This window comes from Ambystoma mexicanum, chromosome 5p, assembly GCF_040938575.1.
Source record: "Ambystoma mexicanum isolate Mex_15411 chromosome 5p, UKY_AmexF1_1, whole genome shotgun sequence".
NCBI lineage: Eukaryota > Metazoa > Chordata > Amphibia > Caudata > Ambystomatidae > Ambystoma > Ambystoma mexicanum.
Window position 1 is genome coordinate 250,185,886 of NC_090930.1, and position 24,145 is coordinate 250,210,030.

The 24,145-nt window shown below is 48.4% G+C and overlaps 1 protein-coding gene across 2 annotated transcripts in view; it reads left to right on the forward strand.

The window, feature by feature from the left end:
- The window catches only part of THOC2 (THO complex subunit 2), a 2,257,836-nt gene that overhangs the window by 1,086 nt on the left and 2,232,605 nt on the right, over nt 1-24,145 (forward strand). The window lies entirely within an intron of this gene.

A 24,145-nucleotide genomic window follows, 5' to 3' on the forward strand; every position in this document is an offset into this window, starting at 1 on the left:
CTGCTCTCAGAAGCTGCATGTCTCCCCCCCTCCTACTCGCACTGCTCCCAGAGGCTGCATGTCTCAATGCCCCCAGACTCTACATGTCGCTGTTACGTAACATTTTCATTTCTATGCTAAATCTCCCTCCACTGTGAGATCCCCAGCACTTTTTGTTGGACTTCTGGATTCTTCTTCCATATTCCTAAGTGTGGCAAACCTTTTCCCCACTCGCCCTTTTACTCTTTCAATGGGTGTCATTTTGCAGACTCTCCATGGTGCCTTTTTGATATCCTTTTTTTTGACTTTTTGGGCATCTGCATTCATTTAAGGCAGCACACAGCATTTTATGTGCAGTGTTGCGGGATTGCCCCTGGGGCTTCCCTTTTTATTTCTTCATGACTTACCTTGTAGAATAACTATTCTACACACTGTGGGTAATAAGTAGAGCTCAGATGCCTGAGGGTTCGTAGCGCTATATAAATGCTAAATTATTATTATTCTCACCTTCTTAAACTTCTCCACTCCGAGATGACAGTCACTGTTAGAATGAGTCAGGCAGGTGACCTTACCCACTCTATCCAGACAAAGGGGCGCTTGAAGCCAGGGTGCGTATTGGCACCCTTGCATATGTGTGTCGGATATGGGCGAGGCACTTAGCAGCTGCCGCAACAATCCTCCAAAGCTTGGCAAGGAAACTTGCATATAGTTAGCATGTGTACATGATGGAGTGTTCCTGGACCTTACCCCCATTGGTCTCCAACTGTCAATGCCCTAAAAGACTATAATACAGTCAATAACATGAAAATACATTTAGCAAAGTCAAAGATCCTGATATTGGGGGCAAGGACCAGGAGCAAGTCAATTTTTCTTGTAAACTGGCAAACGAGACGTACATAGTTGAGCTATATCTACCTTGGCTGCTGCGAATCTCGTAACCTCTGCGCCCTGATACCCTCGGGTCTGGTCCGCAATACAAGTAAACAATTAAATCACGCTCATTTCCCCAATATTTGGGCGAGCACATTGTGCCATGGGCCGTGAGGAAGTAGAATATCATCAAAACATGTATTGCCAGCAAGGGAGGGGGGGTTTAACACTGAAGGTATTCGTACTATCTATATCAAAAGAATAATCCCAGGGATACTTAATGGCCTGTGGGTAATGCCTACTTTCCTGGCTAGACGCAATTGAGGGCAAATTACTGCGCTTCATATTGGGTGTACCCAAAGCTATTCCAAATGCAGCCTTACGAGTGAAGCTGGGGCTACAATCCCTCAAATCACTATGGACCTCCAGTGTACCATTGTATCTTAAACTTATTTTGTCTAGTACTGCTGCAAACGGCCCGGTGGCTCTGCATTTAGTGGGGGTGAGGGAGTGTACCGAATCGGTTTTGCTGTGACTTTAAAAAATCTTCTTTTTTCACATAACTGTAATTGGCTTCACTGTGGATTCTGTCCTTAGCCTTCCCAACATGCATGTTGCCTTGAAAAATAAGACTTGTGATTGGGATCGCTGAGCTAGTTTGGATACCCTCCACAACAAAACACGTTCTACTGAATATTGTAAGCAGGGCTTTAATAACGGCTTCTCTGAACCTACCTGAATAAATTATGCTCCTCCAAATCAGGGAGATTTGTAATTTATCTCGGGTCCAACTTTTTACCCTCCTATACCTGTGGGCATGGATAGGCATACAATCTGACGAAAGACATTGTAGACTATGCCAGCATTCAACAGAAACTATCCGTCATTCATTAACACAATGCCCAGTGCTGTGGCCCAATTACCTGAAGGATTACATGACATTTGTTTGTAACAGAGGATGGAATCAAGTCAGACGAATTTTGGAGCACTATTTTCTGCGCAGTCCTGTTGGTTTGGTGATTGTGGCCACGGCCTATAATGTATGGAGAGAAGTCTTGGTACGGTTCGATTGTGGAAACTAGTATATGTAAATATATACGTTGTCATTGATAGTCTTCACAATAGTAGCTTTACATATCTGGAACAAGAGCTAAAACTTGTGGAGACCAATTGTGATAGTTGATATTAAGGATGAGACACTTCTGGGACATTTGATCCTGCTCAATAATGACCTCTATGGACTTTCTTTACACGGGTGTGAAGTGAGTGAATTTGCTTTGAAATCATGTAATTGATGAAGATGAGTTGTATTTGTAATGAAGTTTAGTTGTAATTGAATTTAGGATGATTGTATGACTAGTATTTCATGAAGATGAATGTATTTGTAATGATTATTTTACTGTATTTTAGGATGTTTGTGTGTGACTCTATAGTGTTGAAGGTTGATTTTTGTCTAACCAAAATACTATTCTCAAGGGAACGGAGGGAATTTCATCCCCTTTGCATTTTATATAGTGTGACCAGCACACCCCACCTTATGTCGAGTGCTGGGGAGATACGTGATATCCCCTTTCTCCCTGCTTCAGTAACATTTGTTAATTTGACCAGCTTACAGTTATGGCTGATGGCTGTGGACATGCTTTAATTACTTTTGGGTTAAAATAGCACGCAGGTTGTTAAATCAGTTGCGGTAATGCACAGAAGGATCATTGTGCTAGAATGGTGGCATCTCTCTTTTTTCGCCCTTTGTAGTGTGCTTCCCCTTTCTTGGTCCTTCTTCTGTCAACCTGGGTGGAGGTGTTCCTGGTTGAACTTTTGTCTTCGACAGGAACCCTTTGTATAGTCTTCTGAGGCTCCAGACTGTCTTTGAAGGCAGGAAGTTTGGGAGGAGTCTGGAACTTGCAGCCTTTTGTCTTCTGGTATGCCTGAGTGAAACCAGTTCCCACTGGGGGGCTGGCTGTCCTCATTGGACAGCCACCCGCCCCTTTCTGTAAACTGCGAGTTTGCAGAACGTGTATGTGTGTGTGTGTGTGTGTGTGTGTAGGTTCCTGTCTGATTTTGGAAGCTGAAGACAAGTCGACCGCTTAAGCTGAATCCGAAAAGTAAGAGAAGACCGATGTATCTGATTCCAGCGACCAGAGATGCCTGTGGTTTAACCAGAGCCTGTTCTGACCCTTTCTTCCGTGTGATCTAGGAGTCCCGAAGACGACTTCCGACCCAGAGACTGTTGGGACCCTTTACCCACAACGTGCTGTGACCTGCCTGGGCTGCAAACTGCGAATACCCTGGGACCTCGAGCCTGAGTGCAACATCTTCCAAAGTCAGATTCTCGCTGAAAGTTTGGACTCCTGCTGGACCTTCAGAGAAACTATTCCACTCCTTGTAAGTCCCCTCACCAGAATGCAGGACCGAAATAGCGAGGCAAATCTGCTCTGCGACAATCGTTCATCTGGTGCATTGAAAAAGGCACCATATCCACAGAGCTACGAGAAGCACTGAATCAGGGGTGTTGCTAGGTCTGGAAAAGACCCGGGGCTAAGCTAATATCGTAACTGTCGGGACTGGGGGTTAGCTAGCCTTTTGGTTGTAGCTCCTGAGATTCTATCCGGGGCTACAACCAAAAGATCAGGGGCTATAGCCCCCTTAGCCCCCCCCCTAGCGACACCTCTGCCCTGAATAATCCTTCGTTGGGAGCCTTTTCCGTCAACTGCTGCTGCAAGTTCCCATCCAGTGTCTTTCTTTTGTCACCACGACCAAGAATCCAGAGACCGGGTCCTGTGCTGCTGCATCGTGAAGGCATCCGTCTGCAAGCTCTTCTTCACTGCTGAGGTACTGCGTGGCTAAGGGTAGTACTTACCTAATGTCTTCTGCCGCTCCTGTGTAGCTGAATGGGTGATTGTGTGTTTGGGAGTTCGTCCAGGCCTAACGTTGTTAAGCATCTAGGGAGCCTTCTAAGAAGTCTCTGAACACTTTCAACTAACTCTAAAGTCTGTACTTACTTGTTGGACGAGGAATTCTCTGGAACTCTTGAGTTTCCTGCATCTGCGCCCTATCTTAACCTACCTACTGTTGGTCGCTAGGCCTTTAGTGCCCCTCTTCTGCCTCTGAGATCACTCATGCCTTACATTAGGGAAGGACTTTTAAAGTACAAGGCCTCCAACTACAAAATAAAAGTACTCACTTGTAAATGTGTTAGTGTGCAACTTTGTTTCGTTTAACAGAATAAGTTAGTGTTATTAAGTTCTTGCCTTTGAATTGCTTGTTGGCCCTCAAAGTATCAGAAGTTATGTACTTACCTTTCAATTGTGTTCCACTATTGTATAAAGTAATTGAGTTGGTATTTCTTTTATTATTCCTAAAACTGAATAAGTGTAAAAGTCTACCAATAGGGTTTACTCACCTTGAACAGTGTCCTGACATCCTCACATTCTCTGACTTGTGTGTCAGAAATATTGTCCAATCAGTGATAGCCGCACGGCGCGTCCCTCCTGTGCATCGGCACCGTGCTGCTGTCCTGCCACTACTTCCTCCCCTTTATCATCAGGTGGTAGCAGTTCCATGTCAGGGGGCAGGGGCATGTTCCGACGGATGCACATATTGTGCAGCATTACACATGCCATGGTCATCTTGGACACCTTCTCATGGCTGTAGATGAGTGCCCCACCCGACCGGCTGCGGCAATGAAATCGTGCCTTCAACAGGCCAAATGTCTGCTCAATCACCACACGTGTACGGGTATGGGAACGATTGTAGTCCTCCTCGTGCCTGTTCTGTGGGTTTCGGACAGGGGTCATGAGCCACGGCTTCAAGGGATAGCGCCATCACCTGCATGAGAGGGGAATGAAGGTAAGTGTTCGTACATTCATGGCGGACAACTGTACTAGTCTTACATGGCAGCGGGTGATTTCTGCCCATAAGCACATGTCCCTGGATGCATTGACCCCATTTCTGGCCCCGCTATGTGTCCTGTGCAATGGAATGATGGAGGGGGTAGCATCTTCAAGATGGGTTATGGTGTGCACTCGCATCTTGTTGCACGTGCATCGTATATGCATGCATGCATGCATGCATGACTGGGGCAGCATGACTGGGGCAAGGATATCAAGAGTATCAGATATAGAGGAGTGGAGAGGGCTGTGTCGGGATGACAGTCAGCCAAAGGGGTAGAAGGGGGTGAGAAGGTAGTGTTGTAGTGAAATCATTGATGTGTTGTGTTCTGTGAGATTTGGTAGTAGGGAGTGTTGGCTGTAGTCAGTAGCATATTTGTCATTCTGCACTGATCAGTACCATGGTGACTTGCATCACTCCTATGGGTATTGAAGTGAGCCTAACAGCACTCCCTGTTAGGCTCACTTCAATGCACTCCCAGGGATGACTGTCCTGTGTGGTGAAATGCTGGAGGCAGCAACATAGTGCATATGCAGTGCATAATGCAGGATGCCCTTACGGTGTGTGAGGGCCGCCGATGAGTGGTGCATGTGTTGTGGCCTGGTTACCTGTTAGTCATACAGTGTTAGGTGTCGGCCTTACTATATCACTGTGGGATTTGGTAGTCATGTGCCGTTACGCTTGCTTAGGCGCACAGTGTTCGGTGAGGATTACCACATCGTCCACTGGCGTCAATATTTCCACCCAGGTGGAGTATGCATCTCCCCCCACCCAGGTGGAGTATGCACCCCCCCCTTCCCACCCAGGTGAGGTATGCAGCCACCCGCCTCACAGCCCCGATGAACTGCCATGGTCCAGTCGGGTAACTCACCAAGCAGCCAGGCACGTCGCCCCATATGGCGTGGTAGCGTGGAGTTCCGCAGGGCCAAAGAGTCATGAGTTGATCCTGGATATCGGGCACAGCAATGTGTGATGATCTTGCTGGCATTGCATACCATCTGCACGTTGGAGTGGTATTGCTTGCTGTTGCGATATGCCACCTCCATGGCATGCGGGACCACCAACTCCACGTGGGTGCAGTCGAGGGCACCTATACAATTTGGCGTGCCTGGAAGGCAACTCTAGTATCAAATATCTTCTAGTCCCTTGTGTGCTTGAGGACGGCAGCCAGCACTTGGTTCAGTACCCGGGAAAATAAGGGTTGTGATATGCCATGCATGTGCCCCACTGTGTGCTGGTAGGTGCCTGTGGCAAGGAAGTGGAGCGCAGACACTACCTTCAGTAGAGGGGGGGGGTGGGGGAAGGCGGTGCCTATTTCTATGAGGCTCACTATGTCATGTATCAGGTCCACTATGGTGGTGATGGTGTCACGGTGAAGCCGGTACAGGGTGTGGATATGCTCTGGTGTTAGGTTGAAGGGGGTGGCTCTGATACGAGGGATTGGTGGCTGCCGGCGTGGTAACGGTGGCTGCACTGGTGGGGCATGCTGGGCCTGTGTCACCCTCCTTCTCCTCCTGTGTCTCCTGTGGTGGAGGCTGTGGTTGTTGTTGTTGCCTTGCAATCAGGGCCTCCAGCTCCAGTAATGCTACTACTATTGGTATCATCTTGGTGTGGGAGGGGGTGTGGTGTGTGGGTGTGCTCCTTTTGTGCTGTGCCAGACTCCATTGCCTCCACCTGTGCTGATTGTGTGCACCTGTGGCTCTTGGTAACACTGCCCAGGGTTCTTAACACCTTCTTGGATATGCGGGTATTTACTCCATGCCGGTAAGGTACTTCTCGGGCTTCAGTAGGCCGTTATTTGCATGTCCGCATGGCTTGTGATCATCTCCAGTTTACGGCATGCCGGTAATGCCAGCATGTTGTGTCGTGCACGCGAGCCTGTACCGCTGATGCCGTAAATAGCGGTCTGGTTGGTCAGAATAGCCCGTAGCGGTAAGCGATGCCGGTAATCCATTACCGGCATAATTTTTACCGTACCTCGGAATGACCCCCATTGTCTCTAAATAACCGTTCAGCACTTCTTCCAGCTCTTTGTTTGTAAACTGGTTCCCTTCCCCAAGCTTTCAACTTTTCCAAAAACGTATTTTTTTGTAATACTTCCCAGCTCTTGTTTGGTTACCTCTCACCAATTTCACGTAGTTCAGTTCCTTAATCACACAATATTTTCTTTATATTCAATCACAATCTTCTTTGCAGGTTTTAGTGTCTTTTTCATAGGTGTGTCCTCGGTATAGGCGCAGTTGTTGGACCACACAGCCCACCCATTACAGGTCACGCAACCAACACGTCTGACTTGCTTCTCTTTCATATGCACGTTTCAGTTCTACAGTGGAACTTCAAGGCATCCATTAGTTTTCAAAAATTCATTAGCAGAGATTGCTAATTTAACATTTTCTTAACAAACACACCGATTTGATTAGCAATGTTGTACTAATATTTTTAATGTCACAAGTAGGTAGTTGCATCCAATACATAAATTGAATATGAATACAGCATTTTTGTGTACCGTTGAAGTAAGATATTAGTGAGTTGAATCAGGCCTTGCAAATTCTTTAAAATTCTACTAGACCATAAGGTTAAGTAATTTCGTTTACCTACTCGACCTAAAAAAAATGTGTACTATACACATAGCACAATTACATTTTTTGTCATCTGTTGCCATCTGTAAAATGTAGCATGTCAGCACAAATCCACTTTATATTTGGCACACTGCTGCCAGCTATGCGCATGAAACCTATTTGACATTAACTGCCAAAAAGTAAATGCTAAGGAAAAGGTTCAAACATCCCCTGCAAATGGTACTTGCCCTTTATTAAAATCTACTTAACTATGAGAGTGGGCTAGTAGACTTTGTTAGCTCTGGCTGAGTGTCAGTAAAAAGTTAGCTGCATGAATGGACACAAATCGATAAGATAAAAAGGCTCTGAAAACAGTTTGGCTAGCAGGTGCTAATGTAGAATGCAATCGTAATCGTAAAGCAACGTGAGCTCTGGAGGCTAACTACAGTGTGTGGTATTGCAGTAGATGGGTTGATGTATGTACAGTCTGGATGGAACTATTGATCATTCCTCTAAACATCTAGTTAACTTTGTGTATTAACTGCGCAAGAGTAAAGAAAGTAAGAGTCTAAGCAGAATAGATGGCATAGCAGGCAGAGAACTGGTCAAACTAGGTTGAATATTGTAGTTTGCTGCCATCTCACTTTCAGGGTAACTGGTATAAAACCTCTCATGCGTTGAGCATCAGTTGGCACAGATAAATTCAACCAGCAAGCCACAGAACTAGATTTACCATTAAATGCAGTTAGCCATGTGATCATGTACATTATCAAACGTTTTCACTCATCAATGTGATGAGTCTTCCCCAACAAAAAACAAATCTAGTTGACACTGAGATTTCGATACACTAACCTAAATTTTACTGTAAACCATGGCGCCAACGCAAATACAGAAGCAATACTGTAGCTATGCATTATGCAACAAGTTACACTGTTAGGAATGGAGTTACATGACTGTTTTTAATTAAAGTTACACATATTGGTTTTGCCAACGAGGATATAGTTAGTATTGTTACGTCTGGTTTTCAGTTATTTGAGAAAGAATAAATAAAATCTTGCCTAAGACTCCCACACAGGCCTTTGGCACTTAAGAGGAAAGGAGATGATTACTATTGCACTCTCTCTCCATTATCCCCTTTGAACCTGCAGTGAGCGGAGAAGAGTGTGGCGAGAGCCTTGAGAGCTAGAGAGGCATTCGGGGTGAGCAGTGCTTTCATTGCGGTAACTTAAACAGCTAACATTGCTACACAAGTGTCAATTTAATGACCAAAGCTTCAGAATTGTGTAGCCAATTGCTATGCAACACTGCTTATTTTATGCATTGAACTTGGTTTATTATTTCACGTTCTCCTGATGCGTTACCATTGCTTGTTTTGCTAATAATCACATGTTGCACTTTAGCAAACTCTTATGGCTTGACTTGCCAATGCTTGTTCTCTCAAGTTACACAGTTCCTTTATATCGTGAGATTCCACAAAACTGCTTTGTTCAGACCGGTATTAAAAAATGCTGGCTTTGATTCAGATCGGTATTCAAAACATGCCTGCTTTCATTTATATCCACATTCATACACGTTCTCACTGGTATGACATGCTCACCTGCTGTCTGTTGTCCCCCTGCCTAGGTTGACTCACTGGTCGGTGCTTATGGCACTCCAGCGAGGCTTCCGGTCGCCACAAGCCCCTGCTACACCTGGCTCTGTTTTCACAGCGGCTCTCTGTGGCTTCACTCCCACCACTGATGCGTCTCTCGCAGCTCGGGTCTCACTCGCTTTGCCTGGTCACGCCGGTTCACTCTCTGTAGTCCGACGCAGGCCTCCATCTTCCTTCAGCCTTGCTTCCCGCTGCATACACTTTGCATCTAACTGGGCTTCTCAAGCATTCCATCTGACGCCTCGCCTTCCAGAAGAGGTCTGCTTTCGTCCAGTAGTCTGTATATCTGCTTCCACAACTGACCCCCGGTTTTCACCGTTCTTTCTGCTTTTAAACCTCCCGCCAGGTTGATTGGTCCAAAAAGGTCTAGACCGCCCATTGCCGGCTTGGGAGTTCGGCATTGCTCTTGCGTGCCGCCTCCTTGTCCCAGTATGTACATGGGTGGTTGGGGGGGGTGTGTGTCAATAAAGAGGATCTATTGCTGTGGTTTGTCTTTTCCTTGTCCCAGTACCTAACGTATTGGGGGTTGTTTTACTGGGAAAAATAGAGAGGGGGCTGGCAATAGCCTATAAAGGCTTGGGGGATGTCGGACATAAAAAGGAAATTGAGGATACTGCATCTCACCCAAGGGTGCCTCACTTCCACTCCTCAATTCTCCTCTACCCAGGCAGTCCTTCCACGCATATCCATCCCCAGGGTCCGGATCCGATAGCCTTGGCCTTACCCTGCTCCCAGGTGGCCAAGGAATCTGGGGAAAACTGAAAACGCCCCCGGAGGTAGCGTGCCGCTCACCCCCTCTGCCTCTGGAGAGCGTGTGCCGCGTCCTGCCTCCTGCTTCCCCTGGAAGGTAGCGTGTCATGCTGCAGCCCCCCATCACCCGCAGAGGTAGCGCATCATGCTCACTCCCACTCCTTGCTTCCCCCAGCATAACGGGTTATAAATAATGAACATAATGTATATATATATTTGCATATGATGGGGACGTTTGATTAGCAGAACGCTCTGTACTATTTCCCTTCCCCTTCATGGTAGCTCCTGGTCATTGGTTAATGTTGGATACCCAGGAGCTACTTTTAGCTCCTGCTTATCCAATCTTAATTTCGATCCCTGCCCTGTCATTATATGGATGGTTGACGGGTCTTTATTCGTTGAAATGTACATAATGGGAGATCAGGGCGTATCTGTTTACGCCCTGAGGACAGCCCAGAGAGGGCTGAAACACGTGTTGGAGTGGCGTTTTTGGATTGATTAAAAATGATGTAATTATCAGTACATTACTGTTGTCAGCTACCTTTACTTTCAAAGGGAACCTTGTGGATACATTTATTTACCCTTAAGTAAACGAGGAGTACTAATACTGTTTGGGAGCGCAGATAATGAGGCACCCCGCCTATCCTACTCCAGTTTCATGTACAGTATGAAAAATTAGCGGTGCGTCCTTTTGTTTAATGTAGCCATCTAGAATCCTCTTGGTGAAATTGCAGAGTCTGAGATCCCTATGACAGAAAAGAAAGTATCCTTCGGAGAATAATATACCAAAATGAGTAAAATTTTAATGTAGGTGTTTATCAAAAACAAGATGAAGGGGGGGTGGGGTAGAACCCAAGAAACATAATCCAACTCCAAAGAAATAACCTTCCCTTTCCATACTTGCTTTACATCACTGCCTAACCGGTCACCCAGGACAGCCAATCCAATTGGCTAGGAAGTTCGTTTTTCTATCGGCCACATAACCATCTCCATTGTATCGCGATCAATCAGAGGTTAAAGATACATTATCTAGACCGGTATGTCAGGTGAATGTGAAAGTTGGAGAATCCACTACTGGGCTCCAACAATTAAGAAAAGCCGCCCTAAAAGAGGTGCAGGAGTATGTAATCAACTTAAACGCCATGAGGTTCCCAAACTGGTGGAGCCAGACCAATCAACTTGTGGTTTCTCTGCTTTGGGCCACATAGCTACAGTGATCTAATTTTCTGTAAATCTAAGGATTGCTACCTTCAATCGTGTTCAGTCATACCCATCATTGAATTGTACCCTTTTCTAGTAACCTGTTTGGCCAGGGCTAACAAACGCAAAAAGGTTCCCCTTCCGCCCCCCTTCAAGGGCCAGTTTCTTCACCTGTTGGGGACGCTATAGACCTTTCTTTTCCAGGGGCCATGTGCCTACCGTAGATTAGCCTGAAACTGTTTTTGCTTATGTTGCATACATTTGAACAACTTGTGCACATGTTGCCTCAACTGTCACCAATCCTGCTCCGAGACCTGCCTGCTTGATTGTTGGTCTATTTTAACTATGAAGTTCCAGTTTGTCTCCCATCCCCACCCGAAAGTCTTCTGCAAAACCAAAGGGAGGTCGGGTACGATGAACGTGTTGGTATCAATTTTTCAAATGGGTTGGACCTCTACAGATGATAGCCTTGATAACTGAGCTCATCACCCAATGCCTAATTTGTAGATATGGTAATATAGACTTTTCTGACATTACAAATTCCTTCCAGCGTCTTGGAAAGTAGATTACCCCCTCATTGTGAAACATGTACCCCAGGATCCTAAATCTTGCCTCCTCCATTTCTCAACCCACTCTATGCTGCGTTACGTTACACTGGGTCCTGAAAATTTGCTAAAGTCTGGTGGCCCCGATATCTTGACACTCTCAGAAGATTGTTGTAGAGGCAGCTGCCCCCTTCTATTCTCCATAAAATGTTCTGGTGTATCATGTCAAGATGGGTTAAAAGAAATAAAAAAAAAATAAAAAATAAAGTTTACTGTACATTTGGTGGACGTGATTTGAAAAGATAAAGTGAGGCATTGATATTCTTTTTTATGCTTCTCACCTTTTTTCCAATTAAAAGGACATTTCAAACAACACTAATATGGTCCATCTAGTGCATTGGGACCATTATCTATAAAATTGGTGTAGGGTCATGGATCTGAAACTTGGTTATGTGTTATGTTACTTTGCATTTATATAGCGCCTTATGTACCATTGGTATGATCTCAAGGTGCTGGTAGGTTGTACGCCCTCAGGAACCGAAGTTCAGGTCAGAAGAGGGGACAGAGAGAGTCAAAATGTGCGTGTGAGCGCCGGATATGTGTGCAGCTGGTGTGGCATTCGTGTGATAGCTGCTTCTTAGCGGTAGGTGCGGAGGTTGAGAGATCAAGAGTATGTGTTCGTTCTGGCAGGTTGTTATCCAGACCGATTTTTGCCTGCGTTAGGCCTGAGGAGAAATGCCTAGGCTGGTGGGTGTGTAACCAGCATTGTTTAGTTAGGGTGACGGGGAGTATGTGGCAAATGATGGTATGAGAACAGCTATCCCGAATGGTGTCATAGTATCGCTGTGTTCTATTTGAGTGGTGGTGTAGAGAAGAGAGTTAGCGTGGAGATGTGACTATGGTGGTTTACATTAGATCGAGCCCACTCCATCCGTTCCAAGCACTCCATCCGTTCCAAGCACTCCAACCGCTCCTTTCAGTGCTCTTCCAGACGTACCATGCTCTCCAAACCATTTTATGTAAGTCAAGCCATGCACTCCAATCCATTCCATGCACTCCAACCATTTTATGCACTGCTCCTTTCATTCGTTCTAGCCACGTTATCCTTTTTCTATGCAGCTCCACCCGTTCTAGCCGCAATGCTTCACCCGTTCTAGCCGCAATGCTTCACCCGTTCTAGCCGCAATGCTCCACCTTTTTCCGCGCTCGCTCGGCACCCGCCCCATACCCTACATCCGCTCAACACATCGGCCCAACACACCACATATTGCAGCTGCTCAACACCCTACATCCGCACCACAACCTATATCCGCTCCATGCCCTTCGCCCGCTCCACTCACTTGGTTCATTCATCCTGCATTATCGGTTCAACCTATGTCACTTGTCACACGCACTAGATCCGTTCCGTGCTCTCCATCTTTCCCATGCACTACCCCTGTCTCGTGAACTTGAATCGTCTATTCTGTAGTTTCCATTTATACCATGCCCTCATACATTCCATGCCATCTGTCCGTGCACTCAACCGTCTCCTCTATTCATCTTTCCATCCTCTTCACTATATGTTTTTAGTAATCCATTCCGTCTAATTTTGAGCCTGAGTGTTCTCCTTCGGCTTTCTTGATCATACACGGTCACAAAAGGGTTCATCCTTATTTCCACAGCTATAGCATTGATAAGTGTTGTAATCAATTCCCAAATACATGCTCCCGCTCTTTAACAACATATTTATTTTATAGAATGCCTTATAGTTACAATAAAACCTTATACACTCTGTACAAGTTCATACAATCTAACATTAAACGTAGAGGTAGAAAATGTGCAGCCTATGATAATGTTAAAGGATATTTGTACCGCGCACTATCACCGGAGTGGCCCCTGGAGCTCTGGCAGCTCTGAAAAAGGGAAGGGGGCGGGGGGGGTGAGTTAGTGGGAATAAGCTGGAAAAGTGCAAGAGAGCAGTTGGCAGCTTCAGCCCGGTGGGTTTGTTGGCTGCGCTTGGGGTGTTTTATGGTCGGCAGTCGTTGTGAGTCTGTGTGGTTTGTTTTTGCAGTGTAGTGAAGTTTGTGCGGATTGTTGTGTTGTAGGCGTGTGGTTGTGTTTGGTTAGAGTTTGAGAGGTGTATGCAGAGGGGTGAAATTGTTAGTGGATCCGTTAATTGGCATTGCTATCCTTGCAATTATGTCTAGGTGTGATGAGTGTGGCACTTGCTAATTTTCTATCTAGATGTGAGACAGGCTAGTAATCACGATTCCATTTAAGTGTGGCACTAGGTAACATTCACATTTCTAACTAGATGTGACGCAGGCCAATCTTCAGTTCTTTCTAGGTGTGGCACTAGTTAACATTGGCAAGTAAGTTAGTGTGTAATGCAATGCAATCCCTGAGTCGATTCCTGCCTCTGTCACTCCTATGCAGACCTACTCCTCTTTTGAATGCCTTGTCTGCAGGCTCTCTCTCTCCCCTAGCCATTCCCTTTCTGTGGCTACTATCTATCGGCCACCTGGTCAGATTTCTTCCTTCATCTCTGAGTGGGCGGACCTCTCCTTCACTCCTGGCCTCAACCACTCAACTCCTCCTTCTGGGAGACTTCAACATCCACCTGGATGCCTCCTGTCCCCCCTCCTGGTCTCTTTCGCGACCTCTGTGACTCTCTCTCACTCACTATTCTCCCCTCTAGCCTGACTCATTCTGCAGGGCGCACTCTCGATGTTCTGATCTCCTCAGACCTTCCCCTTTCTGCCCCGCTCACCACTCCTCTCTCCTGGAGTGATCACTTTCTCCTATCATCCCACCTCTCCCTCCCTACTGCTCAGGCCAAGCCATCTCATCACTGCCACCCACCTTCTTGGTCATCCAACCCATGAAGCGCATGTTAGTTGAGGCTTTTGCCGCTACCTTCTCACCCCCTCCTACCCCTTTGGCTGACTGTCATCCCGACACAGCCCTCTCCACTCCTCTATATCTGATACTCTTGATATCCTTGCCCCAGTCATGAGAATCCGTCTGAAGCCCAAAGCCAAGTGCAAATCCTGGCATGACTGACACCTCGGCACCCTGTAACACAAGTGCAGGGTGGCCGAGAGGAAATGCCGTGCCTCATGTACATCCTGACAAACTGGCCTGTCGCCTGCTGCAAAGGCAATACAGACTCTCCGTCCTCACCAAGAAGAGAGCTCATATTCAAGCCCGCATCTCTCCGGTATCTAACAACTCGGCTGAACTCTTTAAAATCTGCAAGGAACTGGCCAATCCTACCGCAGTCTCTACCTCTCCTGTCACTTCCCAGGCCCTCTGATCCGCACTGGCATCCCATTTAATTTCCAAAACTCAGGACATCCTGTCCTCACTCTCCCCCTATCGCCTCCCTCCCTCTATTTCCTGCTCTTCCTCTGCCCCTTCTGCAGCCACCCCCCCCCTCCTTCTCGACCTTTCCCCTGTTCTCAGCAGAAGGTTTCTAGACAAGTCCGATCTCTGAAAGTCTTGTCGAAACAGGTTCACCCCTGTTCTTCCAAAACTATCAAGGACCACATTGACTCTCTGGCTCCTGCCTTGGCAGAGTTCTGCAATCACTCCTTCGCCACCGGAGTCTTCCCATCCCCCATGAAGCACTCTCTTGTGCACCCTCTTCTTAAGAAACCCTCTGCCGTCCCCTCCTGCCTGGCTAACTATCGTCCAATCTCCATCACTCATTTCCTGGGCAAGCTCCTGGAGAAACTGGCCATCTCCCAGCTGAATCCCATACTGAGTCTGTTGGTTGTCTTCATGACCATCAGTCTGGCTTCAGAGTGGCTAGAAGCACGGAAACCGCTCTCCTGAACATCCGTGAAGACCTGCTCTCCAACCTTGACTCTAACACCCCGTGCGTCCTCATCTTGCTTGATCTCTCTTCTGCCTTTGACATGGTCAACCATGCAATCCTGCTCAACCGTCTCCGCGATAACCTGGGTATCACTGGTCAGGCTCTGGCGTGGCTGACTTCTTTCCTCTCCGACCGACCCTCCCAGGTACTACTTAGTTCCTTCCTCTCCGATATCTTTTTCTCTACCTGTGGTGCCCCACAGGGATCCAAACTCTTTCCCTGGCTGTTCAGTCAATACCTGGCTCTCCTTGCCCACCGCATCGCCGCTCTGTCCCAATTTTCAGTGCTATGCGAATTACCCAGTTCCTTTTAAGGCTACCCTCGGCCTTCTCCCCTCCCTATCTCATCTCTGTCTGTCCAGGAGTGGTGTGCCGCCAATGACCTCTGCCTTAATGCCAGTAAGACTGAGATTCTCCAAATCGGCACACCCACTCCCTCCTTCCCTGCAGCTCTCTGCCGGCCTCTCTTGGCCCTCTTCCTGCTCCCACCTGCAAGGCTAAAAACCTTGGGGTCACCTTCGACTCCAAACTCTCCTTCTCTCCTCCCATCTCTGACGTCTCTAAGAAGTCAACAACCAGCTGCACCTCCTCAGAGGTATACTTCCTTTCCTCTCCTTCCCCCAGAAGCTCGCTGTCTCCAGAGCCCTGGTTCTCTCTAGGCTGGACTACTGTAACAGCCTCTGTCTAAAACTGTCTGCCTTTACTCTCCGTCCTCTGCAACTTATCCAGAACAGGACTGCAAGACTTGTGCTTTGCCACAAGCCCAGGGATCGCATCTATCCAGGACTGAAATCTCTGCACTGGCTCCCAGTGGCTGCGAGGATTAAGTTCAAAACCTTTGGCATTGTCCACAAGGCCTTCTGGGGTCTAGGGCCGCAATACCTTCAACTCTCTTCCTAAATATCTTCCTTCTCGAGCTCTTCGCTCATCTGCCTCCAACTCCCTCAGGGTCAGTCATTTCTCCAAGCAACGAGTTGGTGGTAGATCTCTCTCTTCGGCAGGTACCTCCATCTGGAACAGCCTTCCTGCCTCCCTTAAACTTGAGGAGAACCATCTCCGGTTCCGGAAGCACCTCAAAACCTTCCTCTTTGCTTCTGCTTTCTCTCCCCTGCTGAATTCCTGGCTGATAACTGCACTGGTTACCTGGCCACCCTTCTGATCTTGGGACCAGGCCCCCACCCGTTGCACACCTGCACTGCCTTCCTGGCAACCCTTGCACCTGGGGACTGTTTTTCTGTATCCCTACAGTCCCCATACCAGCACTTAACGTATGCACTTACCTTGCACTTGCCACTATCTGGCCGTTTTACTATCCTATTTATTCTACTATCCCATGTACTGCACTTTTCCCTCCCCTTCCCCCTCGCACGTTTCCCTTTCCCCCTTCCCATGCACTTGCGCGATCTGAATGACACTGGGTCTAGTAAGATCGTTGTCTTCCCTTGTTCCCCCTCCCTTGCCTTGAAAGACTTGTGTATAGGCGCGTTATAAATGCCATATCTTAAATCATATATAACATTTATAGTCCCGCCATGAATAGATTTAGGCTGGTGGTCACAAATCTCTCTAAATATGCATGGTGGAAGTCTATGGCAGTCTACGTTATGGAAAGGTAAGGTAGAGTGGCGGGGGCTTTCTGGAGTAGAGTAAATGCTCTACACCCCACCCATGCCACAATTAGTTTTTGTTGGTGTCTCTTGACTGCTGGCTTCATTGGCTTCTCCTGCAGGCACGTCTTGGAGCTGCCAATATAGGAGCTGCCCTTCGCCACAAGGGCTGCCGGGCAGAGGGATGCCCAGGGAAGGTGAGTTCTGACAAGGTGCATGTACCAATCGGGGGAGATGGGCGGGAGGGGAAAGTTGGGGTGGGGGGGGAATCCAGAGCTCTGCTCAAGCCTGGAAAGATGTGAACAATTTAAACCAAATTTAGCAAAATAGAAACTTTATTAAATAAGTTAAAAGACCATGTAAAATGAATTGCAAACAGTTTATCAAACAAAGGACTGCTAATAAACATATGTCGATGTACTGGTGAAAGAAATATAAAAGGAAAACCTTTAACATGACTGCTCTGTTAGGTCCTAAAGAGGTAATGTTCTAGGGCTGTCACTAAAACTATTCTAGGTAGAATAACTCTATAGAGTTTTTTTCATGTCTAGATGGGTGTGTAATCATTGCAACCTCCTTGGGATGCTAATGGCTTATCCTGATGTTGAGATTAACACAACATCGCCTATGCTCTTTGGCAAAGGCTTGAACTTGACATGTTTCTGTTCTAGTTCCTATTGGTGGTGAACATTCATCAGGATTAGGTCCTCTAATGTCACGCTTTTTACTCTCCCCCCCCCCCCACCCCCCGATCTTCGTAGAGCCGCTAGTATAAGGTCTGTAAGGTGATTTCTTTTTGGGACCTCCACGTTTCCCCACATTCATTCATTTCCACTATCCCCTCCCCGTAATCCTTGCCTCCGGTTAACCCAGCTAGTAGTCTACCAGGCTTGTCTCCTGCCTGTGAATCGTTTCTGTATTTTGCAAAGCTGTACCTTCCTAATCTCTCCCAGTGTTTAGGCATTCCTGTCTGAGCTCGATAAGCTTCCCTTTCGCCTCCTTTTCCCTTAGGTTTGAGTCCTATATTTGCTTAATTTCTGCCTCTGTGCTCGTTCATTTCTGCTCCAGCTCCTTCTGAGTCCCACCTGCTGTGGCTATAGCTGCTACCCTTATCATTACTATATATATATTTTTTTTTTAAAAACATCTCTTTATTGAATTTATAACATGATTATAGAAACCAAAGAAAAAACAATTCACGCCCACCCCCGGGCGGTTTTTCGGCACTCCTTTTTAGAGGCTTTCTCTTGCCTAAGGCCTGTACGTCAACCTTACTGCAAGTCCAGCAGCCTGAGGCGTTGGGGGCACCAAATCACCCTATAATAGTCTCTCAGGAAGGCCTGGGTCTCTCCCCAGTCCCCGGCAAATTTCAGCATTTCCCGATTCATAGCATAGGTCACCCACTCTAGGGCCAACATATCCCACACTTCTGCAGCCAGTCCTGAAAGGAAGGGACATCGGCACTCCTCCATCTCTGGGCGATTAAAGTCATAGCCGCGAGTGTCAAAATCGCCCTTGCTTGTTCTCTACTGCAAGGTTCTCCTGCTGACCCGCCCTCTTGCAGGGCCAGTAGCGCCTGTTCGGGAGTTCTATTCCCCCCCCCTTCACCAAATGCCTGGTCTTGTGCCTGCTGCACTTCTACCAGAACAAAGCAATTTTCGGCACCTCCACCAGATGTGCTCAGCTGACCCCTCGTGCCCACACCCTCTCCAGCATTCCCCTGAAACCTCTGGGTACATCCTGTGCAGAGTTTCTGGTGTGTAATGCCACCCATATTATTTTGTAACAAGCTTCCTGTATCTGTGATGCCCTAGCTAGCTTGGGGATTTTTCTCCATAGATTCAACCAATCTTCCATCTCCAAAGTTTTCCCCATTATCTGCTCCCACCTCGTCATAAAGGGCCAGCGCTTGCGAGGGGTAGACTCCTCAAGAATCCCATAAAGGTTAGAGATTAGGCCTTTGGCACTGTCATTAGTTAACAGAAATTTCTCAAGAGGTGACCTCCCTGGTGGCAGCCCGTTTATTTGACGGGTATAGTAGCCAGTGGCGCAATTGGGAATACCTGAGTCTCTCCCCTTCCCCTATTCTAAAGGCTCCTTTGCACTCTCTGAATGAGAGGATCTCACCCTCCTTGAACATGTCCCGTATTCTCTTGCAGTCCCCCTCTTCCCAATTCCTGAAAGCTCCCTTCTCAGTTCCGGGGGAGAAATCAGCATTGTTAAAGATCGGTGTGAAGGGGGACGGAAAGGTTGTAATTTACTTTCTCTTAGCCAGTTGGTCCCATTTGTCTGCCATTAACCTCGTAATGGAGCTTTCGTACATGTGTTTGGGCATGTGTTCCTTCCTCAGCCATAATACCTCCCCAAGGTTAAATTTGCTCACCGCCCTATCCATGCTGACCCATATTTGTCCCTCCTCCCCCCTCAACCACTCCCTAATAACCCTTAGTCGGGTTGCCTCATAGTACTGTCTAAAGTTTGGTAGGGCTAGTATTTTACCCCCCCCCTTCCCCTCCCTCCTGGAAGCCTCTAGCAGGCATCTATCAACTCTGGCCTGTTTCCCTTCCCAAATGAACTCCTTCGTCAAGGATTGAAGTTCCCTGAAATATTTTTCCGGGGACCGCCTGCGGTAGGGCCTGAAAAAAGTAAAACAAATGCGGTAGTGTGACCATTTTAATAGCGGCCATGCGACCCAGCCATGATATGCGCAGAGACCGCCATTTCCGAAGATACTTTTTGATCCCTTCCAAAAGGGGGGGATAGTTTGCTGTATACCAGCTCTTAAGCGTAGGAGTAATCCTAACCCCCAAATACCTAATTCCCCCTGGAGACCAGACAAATGGGGTCTCATTTCTAAGCCTGGTGCAAGCCTCTCTGCTCAGGGAAAGGCTCAGTAATTCTGCCTTTCCCATGTTAATGCAAAGACCTGATGCCCTGCCAAACGCATCCAGAGCTTCCTTGGCGGCACCTAATGATTCTACGGGGTTAGTGACGGAAAGCAACGTAACATCGGCAAAAGCTGCAACTTTGTTGCTGTCCCCCAAATGGAATGCCCTGCACCCTATCCGCATCCCGTATCGATTGTAGGAACGGCTCCAGGTAATTTGCATTGAGCAAAGGTGAGAGGGGATAACCCTGTTTTTTGTCCCTACTCAGACTTTTGGAGAGCGTGAAAGAGACCCATTCACCATAATCAGAGTTCTTGGCTTCTGATAGTTAGCCCTCACCATTTTTAGAAAGTTACCTCCCAGCCCCATCCCTTCCATGGTGCGAAATAGATACGACCACTCTGTGCGGTCAAAAGCCTTCTCGGCATCCAAGGAGAGTAGGACCGCGGGAGTGTACGTCTTCTGTGTTTTCTCCACCAGGTGGGCAACTCTCCTTATAATGTCCGCCGTCTGGCTGCCCCTAATGAACCCAGACTGGTCTCGGTGGATGAAGTCCGGGAGAAGCCCCTCTAGTCTGTTGGCCAAGATCTTTGTGTAGATATTCGCATCAATATTGATCAAAGCTATTGGCCTATAAGACGTCCTTTCCAAAGGTTCTTTATGAGGTTTTAGCATCCGGGTCATTTTGGCCTCCTCCATAGTGGGTTATACACCCAGTGAGTTTGAAAGAGTTATAAAGGTGGGTTAGATGCGGTATCAAAAAAGATGCAAATGTTTTATAAAATGCTGCAGTAAACCCATCGGGGCCCGGAGCCTTTCCTCGAGGGAGGTTGGATATCACCCGTCTCACCACCTCCTCCTCCTCCTCCTCCTCTGAGATCTCTTGTCCTAAGGCTTCTTGGGATTCCCCACTGATTTTGCGTAGGTTAACTTTCTCGAGAAACTCCTCTTGGGATTGTACTGTGGGACACTGTGATGTATAGAGCTTCTCATAAAATTCTGCTACTGCTCCTGGATATCCTCATTGCTCGCTACCTTCTCTCCCGCCTCTGACCTGAGCGCAACTATCACATTTTCCGCTGCTTCTCCCCTCAGAAGCCGAGCCAGGAGATTATCCACCTTGTTTGCCTTGTGTAAAATTTCTGCCGCACTGCTAGCAGGGCCCACTCTGCTTTCTTAGTCCGGAGAATACGGAGCTGCCCCTCAGCTCTCCTATATTCTCTCAGGGTGGCTCTCTTCGGTGTTACCTCAGCTTTCCGTCTAGCTGTTTCTACCTCGCCTTCTAATTGCCTCTCCAGCACACCCTTTTGCCTATCTCGTTTGGCTTTGAGTGCTATGAGCTCGCCTCTCATTGTGGCCTTGAATGCATCCCACCTTTATATTCTGGCGTATCCCCCCCTCTTATTCTCCTTCATGAATGTATCCATTTTTCCTTCCCTGATCACTGACTCATGAGAGCTGCAGGGTACTTCCAGCTCCACATCCCCCGTTGTCTCTCCCTAGCTCCAGATGCATGGAAACAATTTTATGATCTGCAATGCCGAGGGGTACCACCTTAATCTCCTTTACCCGTCCAAGGAGGGTTGCCTATACCCATGCCACGTTGAAATCTCCCAATAAAACCACAGTGCCTCTTGTCGTTTCCCCTAAGATGTCAAAGAAAATTTCTCAAAAATGCTTCCTGTCCCGTATTTGGGGCATATAAAACCGCTATTGTGTACACGGTGCCTAGACACATGCCCCGACACATGCACCGTACTATAAGGTATCTGTCCCCCCTCCCCCTCCTGTCTCGAACTGTACACTCTTCCCTGAAGTGCACAGTTCTTAAAAGCCAAGGCCGCTCCTGGCGTTTTCGTGCTCGTTGCGGCATGCAGAATTTGGTCTAAGCCCCTAAGCTTCAACCTCTTTTGGTCCTTGGACAGTAGATGTTTCCTATCCGGCTCCTCCTTCCGCGTAAACCTCTTGAATTCTTTCCTACTTGGGGGAGAATTAAGCCCCCTCACATTATGGGTAATCCACTTGAATTGTATTGACTACTCCCAAGCATATAGTGAACCCCCCTGCATATGGCTGCTTCCCTTAGCCCTTCTGTCCTTTTAGCCCGTTTCCCCCAACTCTCAACCAAATTCTCCCGATCATATCCCTGTTGGTCCATGATGCCACCCTTCTCGTTCCCTGAAAGATACCGCCCTTGTCCCCCCCCCTTTCCCGCAACTCCCCCCTGACCCCTCCTCTCCCCAACTAGGGTTCCCCCCCCCTCCCCGTCCCCTCTAGGGTCTCATCTTCCCTTCCCAATCCCATGATGTTTGCTCCTTGTTGCCCAATGCTTTTCTGATCGCTTCAAGGCCCACCACCCTTTCAAATCAGTACCTTGTCTTCATGGTTTTGTGACTTTGGCTGTTGCCCCCACTCCGTCCGATATTTCTCCACCCTCGCCCCTTCTGGGGGAGCCTCTCGGGGCGGGCCTCCTCCTCTTTTTCGCTCCCACTGTAGACCATTCCCAAGGTCTGGGTCTCTGGGGGTGATCCGATTTCCCCCTCCCCCGTCAGCTCATCCTGATCCAGGTCCAAATGCAACAGGTTCGCCCCCTCTTGTGGAGAGGTTATCCTTCTTTGTGCTTCTTGCCAGTCAAAGAGAAGCCCGACGGGGAAGGTCCACTTCTACTTAAGGCCCCTGGGCCTGAGTAGCATCAGAATAGGGGCCATCTGCTGTCTCTTCACCAAGGAGCTGCTAGCCAGGTCTTGATACAGTTCTATTTTATGGCCGTCGTGAATTAGAGGTTCCCTCTGCCTGGCCGGTCTCAAAACTACTTCCTTCTGTGCGTATCTGGCGAAGGCGGCCAGTACATCTCTTGGTCTGGAATTTGCTCCTTTGTTGATCCGGCCCATCCTGTGGACTCTATCCAATTCAACGGATTCTGGGGGAGAGTCCTCTAAGAGTCCCACGAAGATGTTTTACAGTGTGCTTTTTAAGTCCCTTTCCTGGGCCTCTTCAGCCATTTCAGCCTTATGTTGACTCTTCTGGGCCTGTTTTCCATGTCCTCCATCCTCCGTTCCAGACTCCATGTAGCTATGTCCAATCGTTCAATCGCTTCACTGTTCTCCGTCACCTCCTTGCCCACTTCCTGCAGACCCTTCTCGAGAACGTCCGTCCTCTCTCCTAACTGGGCCACCTCCTGTTTCATCTCAGCCAAAGCCTGGTTAATGTCCGATCTGAGTAGCTGAATTTGGTCTTGGAAGGTCTTGGACAGATTACTCTGCAGGTTTATCATCTCACCATGGAGGCCCAGGCACGACATCTGGGTTAGCGGGACGTCCTCCGATTGGTGGCCTGGACTCCGACCTCTCTCACGGGCGTTAGCCTGCTCATCGCTCTGCTCTCTCTGCTGCCATAACGTCGGAAGGGTTCCCAGAGTTTCCGCCTGCGACAGACCACCCTTGATCTGTTTACCTTTATTCTTTGAAGACATGCTCGGGTGGAAGATATTGAACTGTTGATCCCCTCTTCCTGCAAAAGCCACAGGCCCGCTAGATCCGCAGTGGTTCCAATTTGCCAGGCCCTCCACTCCACCACTCCTCCCCGGCTGTAGTTTCCCCCTTCCGAGGTCTTCCTTTCCGGTGGAATGGGGGTCTGCCATGGGCACCTCTTACAAGCGGTGCGGCAGGGAGGATGCCAGGCACTGCCACTTGTAGCCCTTTGCTGTGTCCCACCTCTTCCAAAGTCGCTACGCAACCCCCTCCCCTAGCGCCAACTCCTCATCTTCAGGCTTGCCCTCCGTGGCTTCCGAAAGTGCGTCGCTGCCCCAATGGTCCTCCCTGATTCTCTGGGGGTGGGTTTGTTCCCTTGGTCCCCCAGCCCCCCTTTTCCCTCACTCCGGGTAATTCGGCAAGAGACGCCTTGTCCCTGTTCCAGGGGACCGTGGTCTGCCTCAACACTGCTCCCCGCTTCCCAAAAGCTCCTGGGGTGGGGAACCCACAGCACCGCCTGCACTAGCGGGCTCCCATGTTCCGCTCCCCCCCCCCTGCAGACCGCTGGCAGAGTCTCCTCGCGGCCTCCTGGTTGCCACGGCTTGCTCTGGCCGCCCGCCGCGCCGAGGATCTCGGGAGCCTGTGGCGTCTCCTGGTCTCCCGCGGCCACCGATGCACTCAACTGCTGTCCTCCCCGAGGCCACGGAGCCTCCTCCACATACCGCCGCTACACCGCTCTTCCTTGCTTGCTGAGTAGGGGGGGGTTAACCCCTCTGCTAGTCGCTGATCCCCTGGGCTAGCTCTACTGGGGAGCGCAGTGTCACCGGCAGGCTGCCACTTATTCGGCCCATGCAGTCTCCTTCCTCCAGTATGCTCGGCTC